The following is a 20682-nucleotide window of genomic DNA, read 5'->3' on the forward strand; positions in this document are numbered from 1 at the left end:
CGCAGAACAGGTCACTTGCATGCCGTCGTGCCAGCAACAAATGGCGGCCGGTGAACGCGCTGGCGTGTTCGTCGTTTACCGCTTCTACTACTCGCAGACTTGTTCTTACGAACTCGACTTCTTCCAACTATTCGAACAAACCAGACCCGATAGAAGGTTTGCCAGCCGTGGGCGAAGTTGATTTCGGGGACCCGTCAGAGTGTTTTCCAATCCGTAAACCATACATTGGCCATGATGACAAAATAGCACAAAAGGAACACGCAAGACGGAAAGAACGACGCAGACAAGCGCTCCGTTCTTTCCGCCCTTCGTGTTCCTTTTGCATTATTTTTTTATCATGAATGTACACCAACTCCCCAACATTTGGCAGATACTGTTCCTTACAAAACTAGGTCACTAAATGAGGTTAACTTCAACGAATACTTGTCTGATCTAGGTCATTCGTATTAAAACGTGAAAATTCGGACGCCGACTAAAAAATAAACAAAAACAGATCGTTTCGGCTCCCGTACGTACGAGAGCCTAATTCACAATCTCTTGTGGAAGTTTTCCTTAATTTGTTAATTTCTGTTGCTATTATTCTTTCGTCAGTGCCGTAACTATCGTTGCCACGCCTTCTAAAACCTCTTAGATCAAAGACCATTGATTTCTGGTTTCGGAACCAGCATTGTTAAATTTGTTTCGAAAATGTATCCGTTTAGTCTGACGATCGTCAGACTAAACGGATCGAATCATTACTTTTACTTTGTGTCCTCCTTGCTTAAACTTTGACCGCAGAAGGGTAGGTGCTGGTGCCATTTTTGACTGGGCCCAGAGAAGAAAGCTTCTTTTACTGCTGAGAGTATCTTTAGGGTCATCCATGCGTTTTGTTTATTACGTTTGCCTGATTTTCACCACGCGAATAGCCGCTTTCTTATAATAGTGTACTAGTTCAACCTGCTTATGATAAATGTCTAACGGTGACACAGCTTCCAAGAAATTCTCGCGTTGCTGTTCGGACAGTTGCTGCAGTCCCCGTTTTGATAACAGATCAAGATGACCAACGCGCAGAGCTTCTTAATGTGACGAGAGGGAAAGCTGGCGGCGCTAGACTTTATCCACTATGGAAAGGCGCAGGAATGCCGGGAAGACGAAATTCTTTACTTGACTATTGGCTGTTGGGCATAAAATGTGGATTCAGTCGTAGCAACAAGACTCTTTTCGCGGAAAACCTCGAAAATATGCTGTGAAAGTTTCCATCCCAGCCCAGCACCGAACTTTCACTTGCGTTAATTCTGTTGAAGTGAAAAGCGCAGTTTTTGAAATAACTTGATGTGCACACAGAGGAGAGCATCACGGCGCAACTACCAATTTCGAGGCACCATCCACGCTTTCGGGCCAACACTAGCCAAGCTAAGTACGAAACCTCGTCTTACCGGCATTCCCGCGGTGGATAAAGTGTTCTTTAAGAATCTCGCATGGACGGTTGTTGTTGTTGTTGTTGTTGTTGTTGTTGTTGTTGTCGTCGTCGTCGTCGTCGTCGTCGTCGTCGGCGGCGGCGGCGGCGGCGGCGGCGGCGGCGGCGTCTTAAAAGCGATGGCACATTCCCACAGTGGGGGATTGGATAGGGTTTGGTGCGGATCGAAACGGGAGAAAATTCATCGAGGTTTATCTCAAGCGGCTGATAAATATAAATGAGGAATCTGTGGATATAAATAATGAATTTTGAGAGATCCTGAATAAATCGGAATGAAAATCGAGGAAACAAAGCGAAAATATATAATTGTTAAAGGAATAATCATAAATAAAATAATTTTGAGAGAAAAGTAAAGGCAACGAAAAGTTAACACAAAAATCTCCCGGTTTCGATGATATACCTGTGAAGAAGCTCATATACCTGCCTAAGGGCATGCACTTTGAAGGTTGCACCGAAGGAGAGGAGAACGGGAAGAGCAAACGGCAGCCCTAATTGAGCGAGAGGATTTTGCAAAAACTGAATTCTCTGCCGTGCAAACCGCCGGCAGGAGAGGATGATATGATCTAACGATTCAATGTCCCCGCATGACGCACATAGATTCGACGGCGTGTACCCAGAGCGGCATAAATGAAGATTTAGACGAAGAATCTTGGAGCGCAACCGCGTCATGGAAAGCTCACATTGCGTTGAAGCGAATGAACGTATGTTCCATGCGAATTTTAAATGTTTAAAGTCCGCTGTAGCAAGAAGGGGCCTATGACTAGGTACTGGTGTATTTGGTAACGTTCATAACAGGTCGTAGTCAGCAGGGCGAGGTTCGGAACGACATGAGCAACAGTCATATTGATGGCTGATTTCGCTAAGAAATCGGCCATCGAATTTGACTTAATGCCACAGTGCCATGGAATCCACTGAAAACACGCTTCTTGCACATGAATGGGCACAAAGTACATTAGGGATTGGTACAAGAGACTAGTTCCTGAGCTTTCAAGCGCCTCCAGGACTGAGAGACAGTACGAAAGAATGATTGCTTGAGTAATATTTCGCGGAACTTTTTGAAGGGCCAAAGCAATATTGAGATATTCAGCAGCGAAAATTGGTGTATAGTCAGGGACCCGGATAGAATAACACCAATCAAGTGCTTGGGAATAAACACCTACTGCTGCTTTTTCGCCTTGTTGAGAGGAATCTGTGACAATAACAGCATGGCTCGGATATTGGAACAGATATTCTTCCAGGAGACCATTTAACACATTGGCAGATAAGTGCTTTGCATATAGCGGCAGCGTATGGTCGAAGCAAACAGCTACTGCAGCCTGCACATTGCTAAGGCATTGCATGGACCTAAGCGAGACTGCAATTTAGAAAACAGGTGCTCTGTAAACACAAATTGAGGAAGTTTGTTGAGCGTCCAATGTTTATCTAGAAACAAAGCTGGGTTAGTCAAAAAAATTGGAGGAGCCACTTCAGGAATAGGCTCAAGTCCCCGTAAGAAGCTTCCAGAAAGAGGAACAATTTGTCACTTATTTTGGCAAACTTAGGCGAAGCCGTAGAGCGCGCCTCTCCAAAAGAACCACAGTTGAATTTTGTATCTAGGACAACCCTAGAACAGAACACAACAGAACTCCAAAATTGGTCTTACGTAAGTCTTACAGAGAAATGAGCGTCTCTGCGCATACCGAATTTCTTATTGCTGATTCGCGTCAGGCGACCGAGAGCTCGCTTACCTTTAAGGGCTATACTTCTGATATGAGGTCGCCAGCCTCGATGAGGGTCGTATATTACACCAAAGTACTTTAAGGACTCAACTTGCGGGATTTGGGCGCCACCATACTGTAGACAGATATAAAGAGGGGACGCTGCAGGAAAAACGAGAACGGATGATTAGTTCACGTTGAGAATTAAATGTAACTTACCCAGCCATAGTTCCAGGGCATTGAGGTAGGCTTGCGATAGCTGGTATAGTGAATGAATGTCTCTAGCAGAAGCAAAAAAGGCTATGTCATCCACATAGACATACATTTTGCTGTAACCTTGAATAGGTATGTCCCGCATAAGTATTTTAAGAAATAAATGAGACAGAACCGATTCCTGGGGCACACTTTTAGTCTGAGAAAAGTTTTCGGAAGCAAAGAAACCGTCGGAAGAGGAAAAAAGTATATTGTTTATGAATTCCTGCACCCGTGCAAAAATGTAAAAAGGCGGCCGAATTTCGTCAAGCTTGTTCAATAGTATAGAATGCTGTACGCTGCCATATGCTTCAGCGATATCCAATGTGACCAAAGCCGCGACCTCTTTTTTCTCCATTTCAGCCCTAATTCTGCTTTCCAAATCTAAATGAGCAGTCCAGATCAAGCACCCACGACGAAACACTATCTGAGAAGCACTGAAGGCTTGTAATGCAATAACGTGATCTGTAAGACGGCTGTGAGCAATGCGTTCAATAAGTTTTACTAAATTAAGCAAGAGGGAAATCGACTTTGTTATCGATTACAAAACCCTTCTTGGGATCTTTGAGAAGTAAAATTATTTGCGCAATTTCCCATTCAGAAGGGAGTTAAGCTGTCTCAATTAAGGGACAAATGAACAATATGCAATACATCAGAGGTAAAATCTTCCACAAGAGACTTCAACATGCTGATAGAGACCCCATCGCATCCAGAAGCTGCAGGTTTGAGGCCAGTAACTATTGAAAATAACTCAGAGGGTGTAACCGAAATTAAGTCTGCGCATGGAGGGGGCGGGACGAATGGAGCCACTAACCGCGCTTGAGAGCATAGAGCAAGGCCTTGCGCTATCTGGTCAAGTTGCTTTTTTTTTTGCGTCCTAGGGTGGTAACACCACTGGCTCTGTAACATGAGAGGACGACGAATTATGGTTGCGTTCCATGAATCGGTGCAAAGCTTTGCGATTATTTGGGCTTGATATAAACCTGTTCAAATTCGCATTGTACTGCTGCTTCGCCTTACCAATGGCCCTTTTAAATGAAGCCGCAAAAAAATTTGTAATTTATTCAATTCCACGGTCAGTGGTTATGAGAGAGGCTATTCCAGGCAGCTTTTCTAAGTCGATATGCTCTCTCACACTCATCATTCCACCACAGGGAGGGCTCTTTGCTTCTGACCGTAGCTTGCACCTTGAACACGGAACGCTCAAAGGCCACTAACATGGAATAGAGAACTTGCTGAGCGTAATCCAAGTTATCAGATGATGAATAAAAGCATGCAAGTGTGCACATCCAATGTTGTTGTCGTCTCCAAGGATAAATGGCGCGTACGCACATCCCATGGCACCCTCGACTTCTGTCGTGCGCCGTCCTCATCGTCGTTTTCAATCGTAACGAAAAACATGAAAACGTGAAAAGTGACGGCCAAAACATTAAGGAGACCTTTCTGTGCAAACTACAATTTTGTTCTCAATGGCTATAAAGGCTATAAGGCGCCAAAAAGTTGTTTTCTTGCCTTCAAATGAGGACACCGGAGCTTTAAAGAAGGTGTTCCGACAAAGCCACAAAGGAAGAGCGACCGTTTCACCTCAGAGTGCACATGAGCATAGCGCAAAGCTGCGCCAGTATCGAAGAACAGTATGGGCAGGAGAACGAGAACTTTGTTGGCAGTGACTACTGGCGATTTACACGACCTAGGGCGAGGGGGGGGGGCTAGCTTAATAACACGACGTTCCGGAGGTCTGCTTCTGGAAGCAGCTTAGTAGAATCGCGATGGAAGTGGCTGATCTTCAGCGTCCTACGTTCATACCCAGACTAGCCTGGAGTAAACATGGGCTATGTTCTACTGCGGAAAAAAAACAGTCTGCCTGTGTTCGTTTTTCGAACGGTATTGACGGTTTCCTTACAGGTTCGTTAGGAATGGAAACTGGCATGACGTCTTTAGCGCCCTCTCAGTGCGTAACAATGCATATATTGAAAACTGACCGCAGCATATGGTCAGGGCTTTAAGTCGGGCTCCATCGGTGGGGGGTCTCTAGTGATTCGAGCTCAGGTAGAGAGGGTAATAGAGGGGGAGAAAGAGAAAGCGGCTAGCAGCCTGTTTAACGCACAGTTTTATACAAAGGGAAGAAAGAAATTTAAGGGTGGTTTTTTGGTTCAGTTCATTACACCGTTTTATGCAAACTGCATGAAGAAAGAAAGAAGCTCCGTTCTAAGGCGGTGAAGCTATCTGAGCAGCGTACAGCAGTCCGTGGTGCGTGCGTGTCCGAATTTGGAGGACGGGTCTGTGTATGCTCGCTTACAAAAAAAAAGCTCGCTGTGTGCAGATTTCAATTCGCCGGTACCGAAAGACAATGAAGGCGATCGCGGTCTCAGACCCCTCATCAATATTGAAGGGGGGTCTGGGACCCCCCGAGACCCCCTGACTTTTAGCCCTGCATATGGTGATGGCGACCAGTGGTATAGCGTTTTCCCAGCCTTTCTTCCTTCAGGACCTGTGCTACAGACTCAATTCAACGTATCTTCCGGTAACCTTTCAGTACAAATGGCAGTGTGGTTTTCCCTTGCCTCATATTCTTATGTGCTCCGTGGGGGAGTTAAATTTTGCAACGCACTGCGATTTAAGCCATCCAAGAGAAAGGAATTTTAACCCTGGCACGGACTAAGGTTTCTGGCAAAGCATTTGAATTCGAAGGAAATGAAAAACGTTAACAGCTAGCACACTTCAAATGGATAAGAAACTAATCGGAGAAAGCACTGAAGATAAATAGAATTAAACAGAATTTATTTCAGTCTATAAACAAGTGAATTTCCAGAAACAGCCGCCTTATAATCTGCCTGGTACCGCAACGTGGGAGGCAGGAAGCAGCATTACGTAAACCACGTACGCCAGCGAATAGGTCAGCACGATATATACATATCCACACATAATTTACTCAACTCCTAAGTACGGCCCCCACATATGTGCTGGGGGCTTCGCCGGAGACTGGGTGGCATTTGCACACTCCGATTGCCGACACTGACTCTACCAGTGTCATGGGGCAGTAGGTGTGGCCAGACGTCTTCGATGGCTGGGGAGCCGCAACCGATGTCGAGGACACGAGCTGATGGGAGCCTGTCGAAAGCGGTCCAGTTCAAACCTCAACGTGAGAGGTCGGTCGCTGCCAAAAAGTTGGTCGCGGACCGGCTTCTTTCGTCGCGGGACATGTTCAGGTAGAAGCCGAACTTGCCAGGCGACAGTTGGGCGAATGTTGCAAATATGCCGGAAATCGATGTCTTTGTCACGATGACGTCGTCCGCATCGAGGAAGGTGGCACTCAGCTGCAAAATATGCCATGTGAAAAATACATGTAGAGATCATGCCACGTCGAGACGGAAGATTTTATACATGCGTTGAGATACCGAGTAACGAACGTTAACTACTTCACTTCATTACGCTTACGTGAAATCGCCATGCAATCGGGGAGGTGAAGAAAGTTTTGGTATAACGGAAGCAAATATTCAGAATTATCTGGCCCTGCTCAGTAACACTACAATAAACCGCAATCATATAGCATGTTCTCCGACGGCACTCCCCAGGGTCAGACGGAGTTGAGAATCCAATCCGATGCGGCAGTGAGGACAAGCCAACGACGGTGCTTTCCACGCATAAACCTCTCTTGCACAACAAGCCGTCCTGCTCTTCCTAGCCCCATGCTCCTCATCAGGCCATCGAACCGGAACCTTCAGGAACTCAAGCTGGGAGCGGGGCGCTCCAAGGGTCCCACATACTACAAGTGTACGCTGGCCGAAGCCAATCTTATCACAGTAAAAATTACAAATCTGCCTGACCGTGCCTCGTTTCGCAGCGACCTCTGCGATTTTCCACATCCTGCAGTAGCGGAAAGCGGTAGTTCTCAGTGAGACAAAGCGATTCTTTCTTTGATGTCGAAGTTTAGATGTACGAATGCCATATTTTGAAGAAGTTTGTCGGAGATCCCGTAGCTGCCAATTCTGATATGTTCCACTCTCTACCTCACAGATGACGAGATTTATCAACAATGGACACCAAATTTTATATAGTTCCGGTCAACAGACCTTGTGAGATGGGCAGTGCTCCACTGAGTTTGTGAAGATGGTGACGCTCCCTCCGTTGTCGAATGCTGTTCTTGCCTCGCTTGGTTGCATCCGCAGCTTCATCCTGTCTCCATTCCGGTTGCGTCGGAAGAAGGGACCTGCCCTGGGAGAGGACAGCGGTTCTGGTGTCGTGCCAGGTGGATCCGACAGTGAAGGGTTCCATTTAGAGCCATTGTCGCTTCGTGTGTAAGCACCGAGGAGGAATCATCGATCCTAAGATATACCTGTTAAAAACAGATATACTACAGTTAACATAACGAGAACGATTCGAAGTAAATGTGACTAATGCATGCCATGCTACTGACACTAAAAAATTTGGCAGTAGCCTAGCCCCTATAGCTTTGAATCAGTCAAGTATGTGAAGCGTCACTAGCCCATACAGGCGATACTGCTATTGTCAAGTTTTCCGTATTACGCAGCATGGCGTAGACGTCGATTTATGTCTATGAAATATGTGTATGTGGGCACAGACTTGCTGGTGTCTTCGGGAAGCGCGTTTGCCGGCAGCGTATCGATCGTGCGCTCCCTGCAACCCGCCGCATGTTTGCGTGTGCGTCCAGCATCCGTGAAGCGGCGTCTTACAAACGCGCGTCTCACCCGACGCGCGTCTCAGTGGTTAGGGCGCTCGGCTACTGATCCGGAGTTCCCGGGTTCGAACCCGACCGCGGCGGCGGCGTTTTTATGGAGGAAAAACGCTAAGGCACCCGTGTGCTGTGCGGTGCCAGTGCACGTTAAAGATACCCAGGTGGTCGAAATTATTCCGGAGCCTTCCACTGCGGCACCTCTTTCTTCTCTTAGTCCCTCCTTTACCCCTTCCCTTACGGCGCGGTTCAGGTGTCCGCCGATATATGAGACATATACTGCGCCATTTCCTTTCCCCTAAAACAAACCATTATTATTATTATGAATACCTCTCCCCCCTTCCTCCCAATTTCTGGTATATGGTGTAGTAGGTCTGTGTTTGTGAATTGCCGGTTCGTGCGTGAATGAGCGAGAGCCTTCAATACGAACAAGTATACACGAAGCAGGTTGCCAAATATTGACACATACAAAGTACTCACCGACGTACTGGTGGTAACCGCGTATGGGACACCCCTGCCCGCAGGCCATATCCTCTCCGAGGGTCCATCCCAGATTATTAGCTTCTCCTATTGCATGCACATGAATAGTGTCTGTACACACCTTTCATCATCATTTTGGCCTTCCTGTCTCACAGGATTCTCAGAATTGTTTTTAACTGAAAAACTTCTTAATCGCTTTTGTTTTGTTTTTCGTTTGTTTTCTGAGGTCGAGCAGCCGACCTTAACCTCACAATTTGAGGTTGAGTGAGGTCAGCAGTGGCCTCAGGAAAAGTGAGGTGAAGGTGTCTGAGTAGGCCTCAACTTCAACTGATGAGGTTGAGGTTGAGTGAGGTCGGCAAATTATTTTTGAGGTTGAGGTGAAGTCCAGATTTTTTAGGTCAAATGCCCAACTCTGGTGGCAGGTAAGCCACATGGATTACGTGACCTTGTGACGTCACCACAGCCTGCCCACCGAATTATGAGCAAACTGCCCACCATGGCAAGTGGCAGTTAAATTAATAATTTGCCGTGAGAGGTTGCTTGGAAAGAGCAATATGGGTCGTACAAGGCCCACCGGTGGCAGCACGTGCCATCGCAAGGCAATAGCGCATCGCTTAACCGCTACACCACTGAGCCAAGAGTGGTCTGAGAACTCCCAGAGATCTAGATATGAATGTAAAGTAGAGGATGACCAATTCCGCATATATGGGCAATAACCCATTAACGCTATCGCATCGTACCCTTACGATGGACCTGAAGTGTCCCTCAAGTTTTTTTTTTTGGAATGCATTCGAAAAGGAAAATGAAAAAAACTCCACCAAGGGAGCAAACCTTCAGTAAACACGCTCGCACAGCTAGTAATTGGATGCTAGCATGCACCACGTAATTACGCCACAGGAACAAAACCAGGTTGAAGGGTCATTTCAATGAGCCATACAAAGCTACTCAGGATACACAGTTCAACACAGAAGACACCACGGCCGCGCGCCCAATACTTGCCATTAACACGCATACTTTCGCCGTGTTCATATACGCCAATTGAGCAAGTACCCGTTTGGAGTCAGTGGCACTTATCAGTTCTGCTAAAGTAGCAGATTTTCAAGTTATGGTAGCGCTAATCACAGTCATATAGCTGCACGCATCAAACCTACAGCTGTCCTTCAAGGCAAAGTTCGAATAGCTCACAATGTATTTAAGCGCGCTTGATTGAACAACTGCAAAGTTTGTTTGTTTTTTAATGAGCGCTCGAACACCCTTATTCACCTTTGTGTCCCAAGCAGCTGCAACACCCTTGCACCCGTGCACACTTCATTTCATTTCATTTATTCTACCCTCAAGGCCCGAGGGCATTGAAGAGGGGAGTGGTTGTATACAGGGGTTTAGTACTAGGCGTTTGATTTCTAATTATACAATGATAGCTAAGGCGGAACAAAAACGCTGATGGTCGATGATGGAGGCTGTACTTCCGGGGCGGTGGTTCCAGTCCTTTGCTGTTCGTGGAAGGAAAGACTCAGCTACGCATTTTTTTTTAAAGAAAGGAATGCCGATTTTATGCGCATGATCAACTCGTGATGAAACATATGATGGAGGAAGTATAAGATCGCGGTGCAGTCTGGGGTTATGATACATTATTTTATGCATTAGGCAAAGGCGAGCGTGCTTTCGACGGCTAGCAAGAGATGTTAACTGTAATGTATTCTTCATAGAGGTTACGCTAGCGGTACGGTTATAGTTCTGAAGGATGAAACGTGTCGAGTTATTCTGAATTAATTCGAGGGAACTGATCAAGTTTTCCGTGAAGGGATCCCAAATGGACGCAGCATATTCCAACTTACTACGAACGACAGATTTATAGAGGAGAAGTTTCAAGGAAGTGGGGGCAGAGAGGAAGTTACGGCAAAGATAGCCGAGGGCACGGTTGGCGTTGTTAATCATTGAATTGATGTGAAAAGACCAAGCTAGATCACTTGCTATGTGAACGCCTAAATAGCGGTATGAAGACACTTGTTCTAGTTCGATGTTATCTAGATGATAAGAGGTGGGGTGTATAGAAATGCGTGACACACGTAGTACTTTACATTTGGTTTTGTTTAGCTCCATTGACCACGTATTACACCACTCAAGAATTCCATTAATGTCTTTTTGCAAAAGAAGAGAGTCGTTAGGGTCGTTAATTTCACGAAATATTACACAGTCATCTGCAAATAAATGAATGTGGGAGGTAACGGAAATAGGAAGGTCATTAATATATATCAGGAACAAAAGGGGCCCAAGGACAGACCCCTGTGGGACCCCAGAATGCACGGAAGTGAATGGAGAACAAATGTTATTAGCCATTACAAACTGTGTTCTATTACAAAGGAAATATTCTAACCATGCTAAAACATTTGGAAGATTTAGCTTGCTAAGTTTAAAAAGAAGTAGTTTGTGACTAACCTTCTGGAAAGCCTTGGAGAAGTCTAGAAAGATACAGTCCGCGCATGAACGACGATCCAGAATAGCGTGAAGTTTGTGCGTGAAGGTAAGTAACTGCGTCTCGCACGAGAATGATTTGCGAAAGCCGTGTTGAGCGTCAGTGAAGAAGGAGTTAGATTCGAGAAAGGTAACTAAGTTAGTGTATAGGATGGGCTCAAAAATTTTGCATGGTATGCTGGTTAGTGATATTGGGCGGTAATTAAGAGGGGAATTAGTACTACCTGACTTGTGCAACGGAACCACCTTCCCGATCGTCCAGTCCGCTGGAAGCACTGACGTCTCAAGTGACTGCTGGAAAATTTTGGAAAGGATGATTGAGGAATAAAGTTTAATACTCTTCAAGAACTTCGCGTTGATTAAATCTGTTCCAGGGCTTGTATAGGTCTTAAGATTTTCTATTAATTTTTCTATTCCTACGGGCTCGATGGATATTGCATCCATGATTGAGAATTGGCAGTCCTCCACTGTAGGAAACGTGACGTTGGAAGAAAGAACAAAATTGCGACAAAATGTTTCATTTAGAATTTTAGGACAATCAGTATCAGCGATAGTTGAACCGTTTTCATCTAACAATTTAATTGAATGATTTCTATTGGGATTAATGGCACGCCAAAATTTTTTGGGATCATTTGTGAGCATGTTGGGCAGTGTGTGCTGTAGAAAATGATCTTGGGCGTTTTTCATTGCCGATACATACACGCTATTTGCCGCATGATAAGCTTCCCATTTAGAAACGGAGTTACATTTTTTTGCGTTTCGGTAAAAGCGTTTTTTCCTGTTACAAAGCCTTCTTATGTGTGCGTTGTACCACAGTGCATTTCTATGAGTTGTAATGGTGCGTAGGGGGTATATCTTTCCGTTAGTTCGTTAACATTAGCAACGAAAATGTTCCAGTTCAACTGTGCCTCCCGGCTATCAAAATCTGTTAAAAATGCATCGAGAAATGAAAATAGTTCTTCGTTGACAGCCTGAAAGTCAGCTCTGCTATAATCACGGATACGCTTGACTTTCTTGTCAGCGTTATTGGAAGGAATGCAAAAATTAAACGAGACTAGGAAGTGGTCACCTATGCCGGGCATGCAGGTCAAGTCTGAAACGAGATCAGAATGGGATGTCAACACTAAGTCTAATATGTTAGCAGTGGTGTCTGATAGACGGGTTGGTTGGGATACTAGCTGAGAGAGGGAAAAGAGTGAACAAAGGTTCAAGAACTCATTGCCTTGCGACGATGGGGATGATTTAGGAGTTATTTCCGAAGACCATGTCATCTCAGGAAAGTTAAAATCGCCTAACAAAGTAATGGGCGCTGCAGGGTGCCGCCTAACAACAAGGTCAAGCACATCATGCAATTCTGATGTTAACGTGGAAGGATAATTGGGAGGTCGATAACGTACACCAAAAACGTATTTGTGATGGTTTAGTTCTACGCAGGCCGAAATGGATTCTAGATTGGTTTGTACAGGAATGTGATAGGACTGTATTGTTTTCGATATAGCAAGCAAGACACCACCGCCTGGTCGCTGAGTGCGATCGCGTCTGTAAACTGAAAAGCGGGATGAATCGTCAAATATCTCACTATCGTGTACGTTAGGATGAAGCCAGGTGTCTGTTATTGCTATGATATCAGCCTCGCACGTGTCGACAGCGGAGTGAAACGATTCGCCTTTATTAAGAATGCTTCTAGTGTTGGCCAGTAGAACGGATGTGCGAGGAGGTGATAAAGCCAGACCACTTCCCCTCTTTCCATGCTATGGGTTATCTTCTTCGCTTTCCGAAATATTGCTTACCTCAAGGGGAGCGGGACGGCTCTGCTCGCTTTCGACAAAAGATTGGACTTGCAGCTCCTCAATGGTATCGGTATCAGCGTTAAAGATGTAGCACTTGCGATTAACAACCAACTTGTTATATCGCAGGCGGTACTTAGGAGATCGCGGTAGTTTTTTCGCGAATTCTGTTAGTTTTTTGCGGGCAAAACGAGTGGCGGGGGAAAAATCTTCAGACACGGAAAGTTGTTTGCCACTTAGTTTAGTACGGAGGTCTAACACTTTCATTCTGTCTTTGAAAGAGGAAAATTTGATGATAATAGGGCGATTTTTTGAGGGTGAAAAAGTGCCGAGACGATGAGCAGGTTCAATGCTTAGCTGTGTGGAATCGTCGCCAAGTACTTCCGACAGCGCAGCAAGCGTTTTCTTGTCAGTCTCATTCCATGATTCGCTTTCATCAGGAATGCCATGCAGGATCAGATTATTCCTTCTCGTCTGGTCTTCCAGGCTATCTAGACGAGACTGCAGTACCGCCTAGTGCGATGTCAGACGACTAGTAGTGTCCTGAATTGAAACTAACTCAGGCTGGATAGTATTAAGAATGTTAGTTTTTGATTCAAGAACTTCAAGGCGATTGAATACATCTAATATTTTGCTTTCCAGTGATGCTTGGTTGTCTTTAATTATCTTAACGTCTGCGCAGATCTGGGTTTGACCTTCAGCTAATTCTAAGGTCCGGTCGTTGATGCTTGTAATCATCGCTAATATAGACGTTTCAGGATCGTCATTTGATTCTGACTTTGAAATGACTGGGCGCGGCTTGGGTGGGCCGGGGTTGGTCTCAATGTCTCCAGAGCAAAGTAGTACAAGCGATACATCAACACATTCACTGAAGGTTGCGAGCAGCACATGTGGACATGGGAGCAGAAAGAGAAATCGGTTGTCCGATCTTTCGGCATAAAGCGAATAGCTTGTACAAACCTGCGGAACGTAGAGCAGAGTTGCGTTAGCCATGGTGCCGGGAAGGCTGCTCCCATGTCCACTGAAACTGCAGTCGAGATGTGGCCTGCTTAAGTAGTCTGCCACGCAGGCTTCCATCCCAGATCCGGTCGACACGTGTGGCGAGGCGATAGAAGTGCCGGTGATAGGTAGTCCTTCCAACGATGCGCACGCAGGTGATGGTTTTTCCATTTCCAGTGACCGTGAAAAACCAGGGTAAGTCACGAAGCACGGCGAGGCTAGCATACAGGACGTTGCCAGGGCCATTATAACCTGCGGAACGTAGAGCAGAGTTGCGTTAGCCATGGTGCCGGGAAGGCTGCTCCCATGTCCACTGAAACTGCAGTCGAGATGTGGCCTGCTTAAGTAGTCTGCCACGCAGGCTTCCATCCCAGATCCGGTCGACACGTGTGGCGAGGCGATAGAAGTGCCGGTGATAGGTAGTCCTTCCAACGATGCGCACGCAGGTGATGGTTTTTCCATTTCCAGTGACCGTGAAAAACCAGGGTAAGTCACGAAGCACGGCGAGGCTAGCATACAGGACGTTGCCAGGGCCATTATAACCTGCGGAACGTAGAGCAGAGTTGCGTTAGCCATGGTGCCGGGAAGGCTGCTCCCATGTCCACTGAAACTGCAGTCGAGATGTGGCCTGCTTAAGTAGTCTGCCGCGCAGGCTTCCGTCCCAGATCCGATCGACACGTGTGGCGAGGCGATAGAAGTGCCGGTGATAGGTAGTTCTTCCAACGATGCGCACGCAGGGGATGGTTTTTCCATTTCGAGTGACCGTTAAAAACCGGGGTAAGTCACGAAGCACGGCGAGGCCAGCATGCAGGACGTTGCCAGGGCCATTATAACCTGCGGAACGTAGAGCAGAGTTGCGTTAGCCATGGTGCCGGGAAGGCTGCTCCCATGTCCACTCAATTTGTGCATGGGTGCATTGACGGTGTTTGTCTGCTCAGTGCACCCTTTAAAAAAGAACAAAAACAAAAAATAATAATGTGGAAAGAGTGCCATCAATAGAGTTACGTCCTTAAGGGTGCACTTTTTTTTTTACTATGCAGGAACGTAAAAGGTATAGCTGCCGCTGTAAAATGCCCGTTTTCTGGGTAGCTCTACAGCTTGAATTTGAGTTGCGCAGGAGCCCATACATGGGATCTTGGAGTTCTTTTTGCAGATATTAATTCACATTAAGTGTGTCTACGTAATTACTAGCGCCTTGACGGTCTGGGTATAAGCACACAGGTGCTACGTAGTCTGCATGCGTCTGTTGGCTCGCATAGCCACCAGTTGTACCATGGCAAAGAGAGGGTAGGCAGATGGTTTTCTCGACACTCGCAAAGTGAAAAGGGAGGGGAAAGCGTCAGGATACTTGCCAACGTTTCGACAAGAGGACAGTGCCTTCGTCTGGGCAAAGCGTTCATCATTGGCGTGGTGGTTTAAATAGGGTCTTCACTCCGAAGAGGAAGGCCCGGTGAGGGGGAGGAGGGCGTAAAGTGGGAGGGTGTTAGGATGGGGCGGGTGATCGTAAGTTTGTTTAACATTGGAGTCTCCGCGGTTGCTGGGCATCCACAGCACATAAGTAAAACCTATGTCAAAAGTAAACAGCCCAAAAGGTAACAACATGCATCGTCAGCGTTGCAAATCTCTTCAAGGTGAGAACTCTTGACCTCGTCCTGGTTAGAAGCAAACCCCGCGGGCTCTTTACTTTTAACAACGATTGAACGTGTACGTCGTAGCGGAAAATTATAAAGCATGCACGCTACTCGTGACGATGCGCAAAAGTGATGTGGCGTGTTTTGAGAGCCACGGTTAATAGTACCAAGACCGATTGTGCGAACCATCGATCCTGCGTATCCACCGTCCCCTTCCTTGCACGTCTACCTTCTAGAGACTCCACATTCTGAGTTCACGATAGTGTGAGTAATAATAGACGCGAATGTTAACATCCCGTCGCATAAGACTTCAGCATCCTGAAAATTCAAAGCTCTGGATTATTAGACGTTTTCAATCACTAAGGGATGCCGCAATACCAGGCCTTTATGTTTTTTTAGGTGGCGAGAGGCGTAGCGACATCTTTCCATCGAAACTGACGAAGCTGCCATGCTGCGCAATGTCAAGTTAGCGTTTTAGATGTTGAACGTCATCTGTTAGGCAACGTCGTGCCTACGACCTACGGTTCCTTGACGCTGCATGTGGCCCTCGTAGCTTAGATTTTGTTTTTTGACGACAGCTGTTAAGCACCCGTTCCTAGGTTTTGTATCATCGTCGTCTTAGTAGTAGTAGTAGTAGTAGCAGTAGTAGTAGTAGTAGTAGTAGTAGTAGTAGTAGTAGTAGTAGTAGTAGTAGTAGTAGTAGTAGTAGTAGTAGTAGTAGTATGTGGTCGGCGTAACCGATTGGTGCGTTGCCATGGGAACCAATCGAAAGGTGGTTACCATGCAATGAAAAATGTATGACGTGAGTGGAGGAATACGTAGCCGGTGGGTGGTTACCACCAGAACCATCCGGACGGGGGCTACCGTGGAAGGAGGAAGGTATCACGAGTACTGAGGAATCCCCAACTGGAGGATGGCTCGATGCGCTCGGTGCGTTCGAAGTGTCCGATGCGGCTGGTGAGCGTGCAGCCGCGTTCTTCATTTGCCTAGTCTTATATCGCCCGTGTTCCACAGCAAATGGCAGGCACATAATGATAGCAACAAATTGCAACTGATAAATCTGATCCGGGGCGAACGCAAGCCATGGCGCCAAGGAGGGGAAATTATTTTTTTTCGCCTTCACATTGGACATACGCACCTTAAAGTTATGGCCGAAATCCATGTGGACGCTGTCATCATCAGCGAAGCGCGAAGATGAGGAGCTTGCGAGCTACGCTAAAGATGACAGCGTAAAAATGCAAAGCATTTGCTTGCAAATGTTTTAAACGAGTAGAGGACTATTACGACAATTTTCCAGCCCACACTGCCGTTTTCACAGATGCATCCCTGCAAAACAAAAAAGTAGCTATAGGCATTTATTCCGGGGCTCTTGATTGGAGTTATTCTTTCCAGGCCCCTCATTTTACGCCTATACTCGTTGCCGAATTCCTAGCGATTCAGTTGTTCTTACAAAGTATCCCTTTCAATGTAAATCAGGTCATAGTACTTGCTGATTTCCTTTTGTCCTGACTGCGCTCGACGGCTTGAAGGACCCTCTTCTGAGCCGTTCCCTAAGATTTTTCATTCCACCACATCAATCAATCAATCAATTTATTTAGCATTTCTTTCAATACAGAAATAAATTCAAGGATAAGAACAAAAAGCTGCTTCTCGAGCAGCTTGACAACGGTTCTTACCCCTTGTTTTCTCTTGACAACGGATAACAGCAGAAATAATACAAAGCTGCGATTAAAAATTGTACGAAGATAAGAGCATGCAGTATACATAGAAATTGTAAACACAAAATATGTAGAAACACAAAATACATAATATACATAGTAATTCCAAACACAAAATGCCGCATATTAGTACAAAGTAATAATACCGGTTCATTGTAACTGATAGACATGGATTCAATAAGACGAATACTAATACTTAATCACCAATATTTTGCACACTGAAGAACATCTAACGGCGAAATTGACATATGGCTATACAGGACTACTAACATTTCCTGCTACATTTGCAGGCATAGAAGCGCAGACCACAGTTTTACGACACACAGCTGTAATGCAGCCACCATTGAAAATACGTGTACAAAAGGCTGCAATAATAAAACAAGATTTCAAAACATTGATGTTACCTTCCTAAATTGTAAGTGAACAAACGCTTAAGGTGTTGTTTCGATAGTGTGTGGATGTCCGTGTTTGAATTATGATAGTTGTTAAGTAAAGTAGGCATAATGTATTGTAGTCTGTTCTGACCATGATTCGTGCGGGAAAACGGCACCAACCATACTTCTCTTGTTCTTATATTGTACGGTACCTCGGGTGGTTTTGTTAAATTGCATAATCGTAGAAAAGGCATCCGATTAAATTTCAGGGAATATTTGTATTTTAATAGGGCATTCAGCTCGTACATATGTGTCACAGGAACAACACCAAGTAAGGGGAACAGGTCACTTGTGTGAGCGTCGTATGGAGCATCTGCTATGTGACGGAGAGCTCTTTTTTGTAAAAGAAGGAGTTTGTTGATGTTCGTTAGTGATGTAGTTCCCCATACAAGATTACAATAGTTTAGGTGAGGATTGAAAATAGCATTATAAAGTAGCAGCGTTATTTTGAGTGGAAGAACTTGTCTAAATCGGCAAAGTATCCCGCAAGCCCTGGCCATACATTTAATCACACAGTCTACATGGATATCCCAGATCAAGTTCTCGTGAAAGGTGACACCGAGCGTTTTCACTTTTTTTGTTATTTCTATCTTCTCAGATCCTAAATAGAGATTAAGATAACGGTCAACAAATTTTTGTGATGGCGAGAAAATGACAGCCTTTGTTTTTTTATTGTTTATTGCTAAAGAATTAATTTTGCTCCATTCTGACAATTTATTCAGGGTAATATTTCCTAATTTCTCGAGTTCCGTCGTATCGTCACATTGAATGAAAAAGCTCGTGTCATCTGCATAAATTACCAAAGAGGCTTCTGGGGATACCCGTGTTATATCATTAATGTATATATTGAAGAGTACCGGTCCGAGGACACTGCCCTGTGGTACTCCGCATGTTATGCTTCGTAATGTGGACTGCTCTTCTCCGATAGAAACGCATTGTTTTCTGTTTTCTAAATAAGATCTTAGGAGAGCAAGGACAATGCCACGAAAACCGTAGTGCTCTAATTTAGCGAAAAGAGTTTGATGATTAATTCTGTCGAAAGCCTTTGAAAAGTCAACGTAAACACCTAATGTTATTTTTCTTTCTTCGAATCCTTTGATAATGAAATCTTTTTGGGTTAGAAGAGCCAGTTCCGTAGACAGGTTTTGGCGGAAACCAAACTGGCGTTCCGACAAAACATTATGCTTATTACAAAATGACATAATCATTTTACAGATGACTTTTTCAAATCCCTTTGAGATAACTGGCAGCACCGAAACTGGGCGGTAGTTCGAAAGCTCATTTTTGTTTCCAGATTTGTACAGGACAGTTACTTTAGCCCTCTGCATGTTCACTGGAAAGACACCAGTGGCTAGACAAACATTGAAAATATGGGCAATAACATCTTCCAGGAGGTCGACAACAAACTTAATAGGCCTGATTTCCAGCCCGTCTATATCTCGTGTTTTGCTGTTTTTGCAGGACATAAAAACTGAGTGAGTTTCCTGTGGTGTAATAGGTTCAAAAAAAGCAGAGTTTGCATTAGGTGCACCTAAAAAGAGTTTTGCATTTTCATTATGGTTGCTATTTGCAAGAGTTGTGAAGTATTCGTTAAAATGAGATGCTAATTGCATACCAGTTAATTGCTGATCATTGATCGTGATTTGCAGACTATCATTCTGTTTAGTACCTGGTTTCAATAAATGATTTATTTCACGCCATATGAGGTCACTGCGGCCAGATGCCTCATTAAAAACATGTTCGTAGTAATCTTTCTTAGATTTCCGCAAGAACTTCGTGACTTTATTTCTGTATTTTTTAAAAGCAGAAAAGTCTGCGGGATTTCTAGTTTTCACGAAATGAAAGTACATTTCATCTTTTTCGCGTATCATTTCGAGGCACTCATCTGTGAGCCATGGTTTGCGAATTTTTTTTGAACTCTTTACTCTTTTCACATGAAAACAACTATCGTAAACATTCTTAAGGACAGTCATAAACGTGTCATATGCTAGATTTCCATCTGTGCATTCATATACAGAGGTCCAGTTTGTGCATTCCACCCGACTTCGAAAAAGATTGAGAGTTTTCAGGTTAATATTTCGTGAAAGAAAAGACATTGGGGGAAAGAAAAGAAATGGTGTTTTTCAAAACACCATTTTGTTTGCAGATCAGATAAATTGGCAAATGATCACTTAGCTGTGCAGCAACGACACCTGATTTGGCGCACTCCGTTGTTTTGTTTGTGATAAGCAAGTCAAGAAGACTTTCAGAACAGGAGGTGATGCGTGTGGGTTCTGTTATGACGTTAGTGCAGTGAAAGGAATCTAGAAGTGTTTGAAACTCATGGGAGCTGGAAGTGTCTTCAAGCAAATTTATGTTACAGTCGCCACCAATAATGAGATTCAATTGATTGGAACATGTAAAGCTTAATAACTTAGCTAGAAACGTGAAAAAGAGGTCAGGTTTACCGTCCGGTGGGCGGTAAGGAAGTGCACTTTCACTGGATACCTGGACGTTGCGGCATTGATGCTAATGTGATGGCTGATTTTTTATAAATGTCTGCCCTTTGCAGACCTGTGGTGCCATTAATTCCAAACACTGCATTTGACAATAGCCCGATTTCAACGTTTCCTGCAACTGCATTCCTTGAGTCATGAGCCTTTCCTTGCTGCAGACGATTTTCAACATTGGGCTTTCCCTTGGAGTGTGCACTTATGCAGCTCAAGGCAATGCGAGGTGTCATTGACCCTCTTGTGGTGCAGAATACCACGATTAAATCTTTACTTGTGCCGATCAGGGTTCTCTCGGTCCAACCTTTGTGAATCATGTGGCGAAACTGAATCGCATGATCACTTTCTCCTCTCCTGTCGACGGTTTGCTTGTCTGCGAAGAGTCTATCAAGAGATTCCCCTCGCTCGATTAGGGCTTCCACTTTCTCTTCCGGTTCTTCTCTCATTTGTGGCGAGCGCCAAGCGATATGCCCTAAAACCAGCATGCGACTATCTTCATAATTACGTCATTGTGCCAGGGAGATTCCTTTGCTAGTTATAATTTTCATTTTTTTTATTACCGCAAAACTTCACC

The 20682-nt window shown here is 44.9% G+C and overlaps 1 long non-coding RNA gene across 1 annotated transcript; it reads right to left on the minus strand.

Moving 5' to 3' along the window:
* Positions 1-6171: 6171 nt before the first annotated feature.
* LOC144113674 (uncharacterized) lies at positions 6172-14379 on the minus strand. The gene is made up of 3 exons (XR_013310851.1): positions 13798-14379; positions 7479-7741; positions 6172-6722 (listed from the first exon to the last, which is right to left on the minus strand). It is a non-coding gene; the product is annotated as an uncharacterized LOC144113674 (long non-coding RNA).
* Positions 14380-20682: the final 6303 nt, after the last annotated feature.

The sequence above is a fragment of the Amblyomma americanum genome, chromosome 1 (genome assembly GCF_052857255.1).
Source record: "Amblyomma americanum isolate KBUSLIRL-KWMA chromosome 1, ASM5285725v1, whole genome shotgun sequence".
Taxonomy (NCBI): domain Eukaryota; kingdom Metazoa; phylum Arthropoda; class Arachnida; order Ixodida; family Ixodidae; genus Amblyomma; species Amblyomma americanum.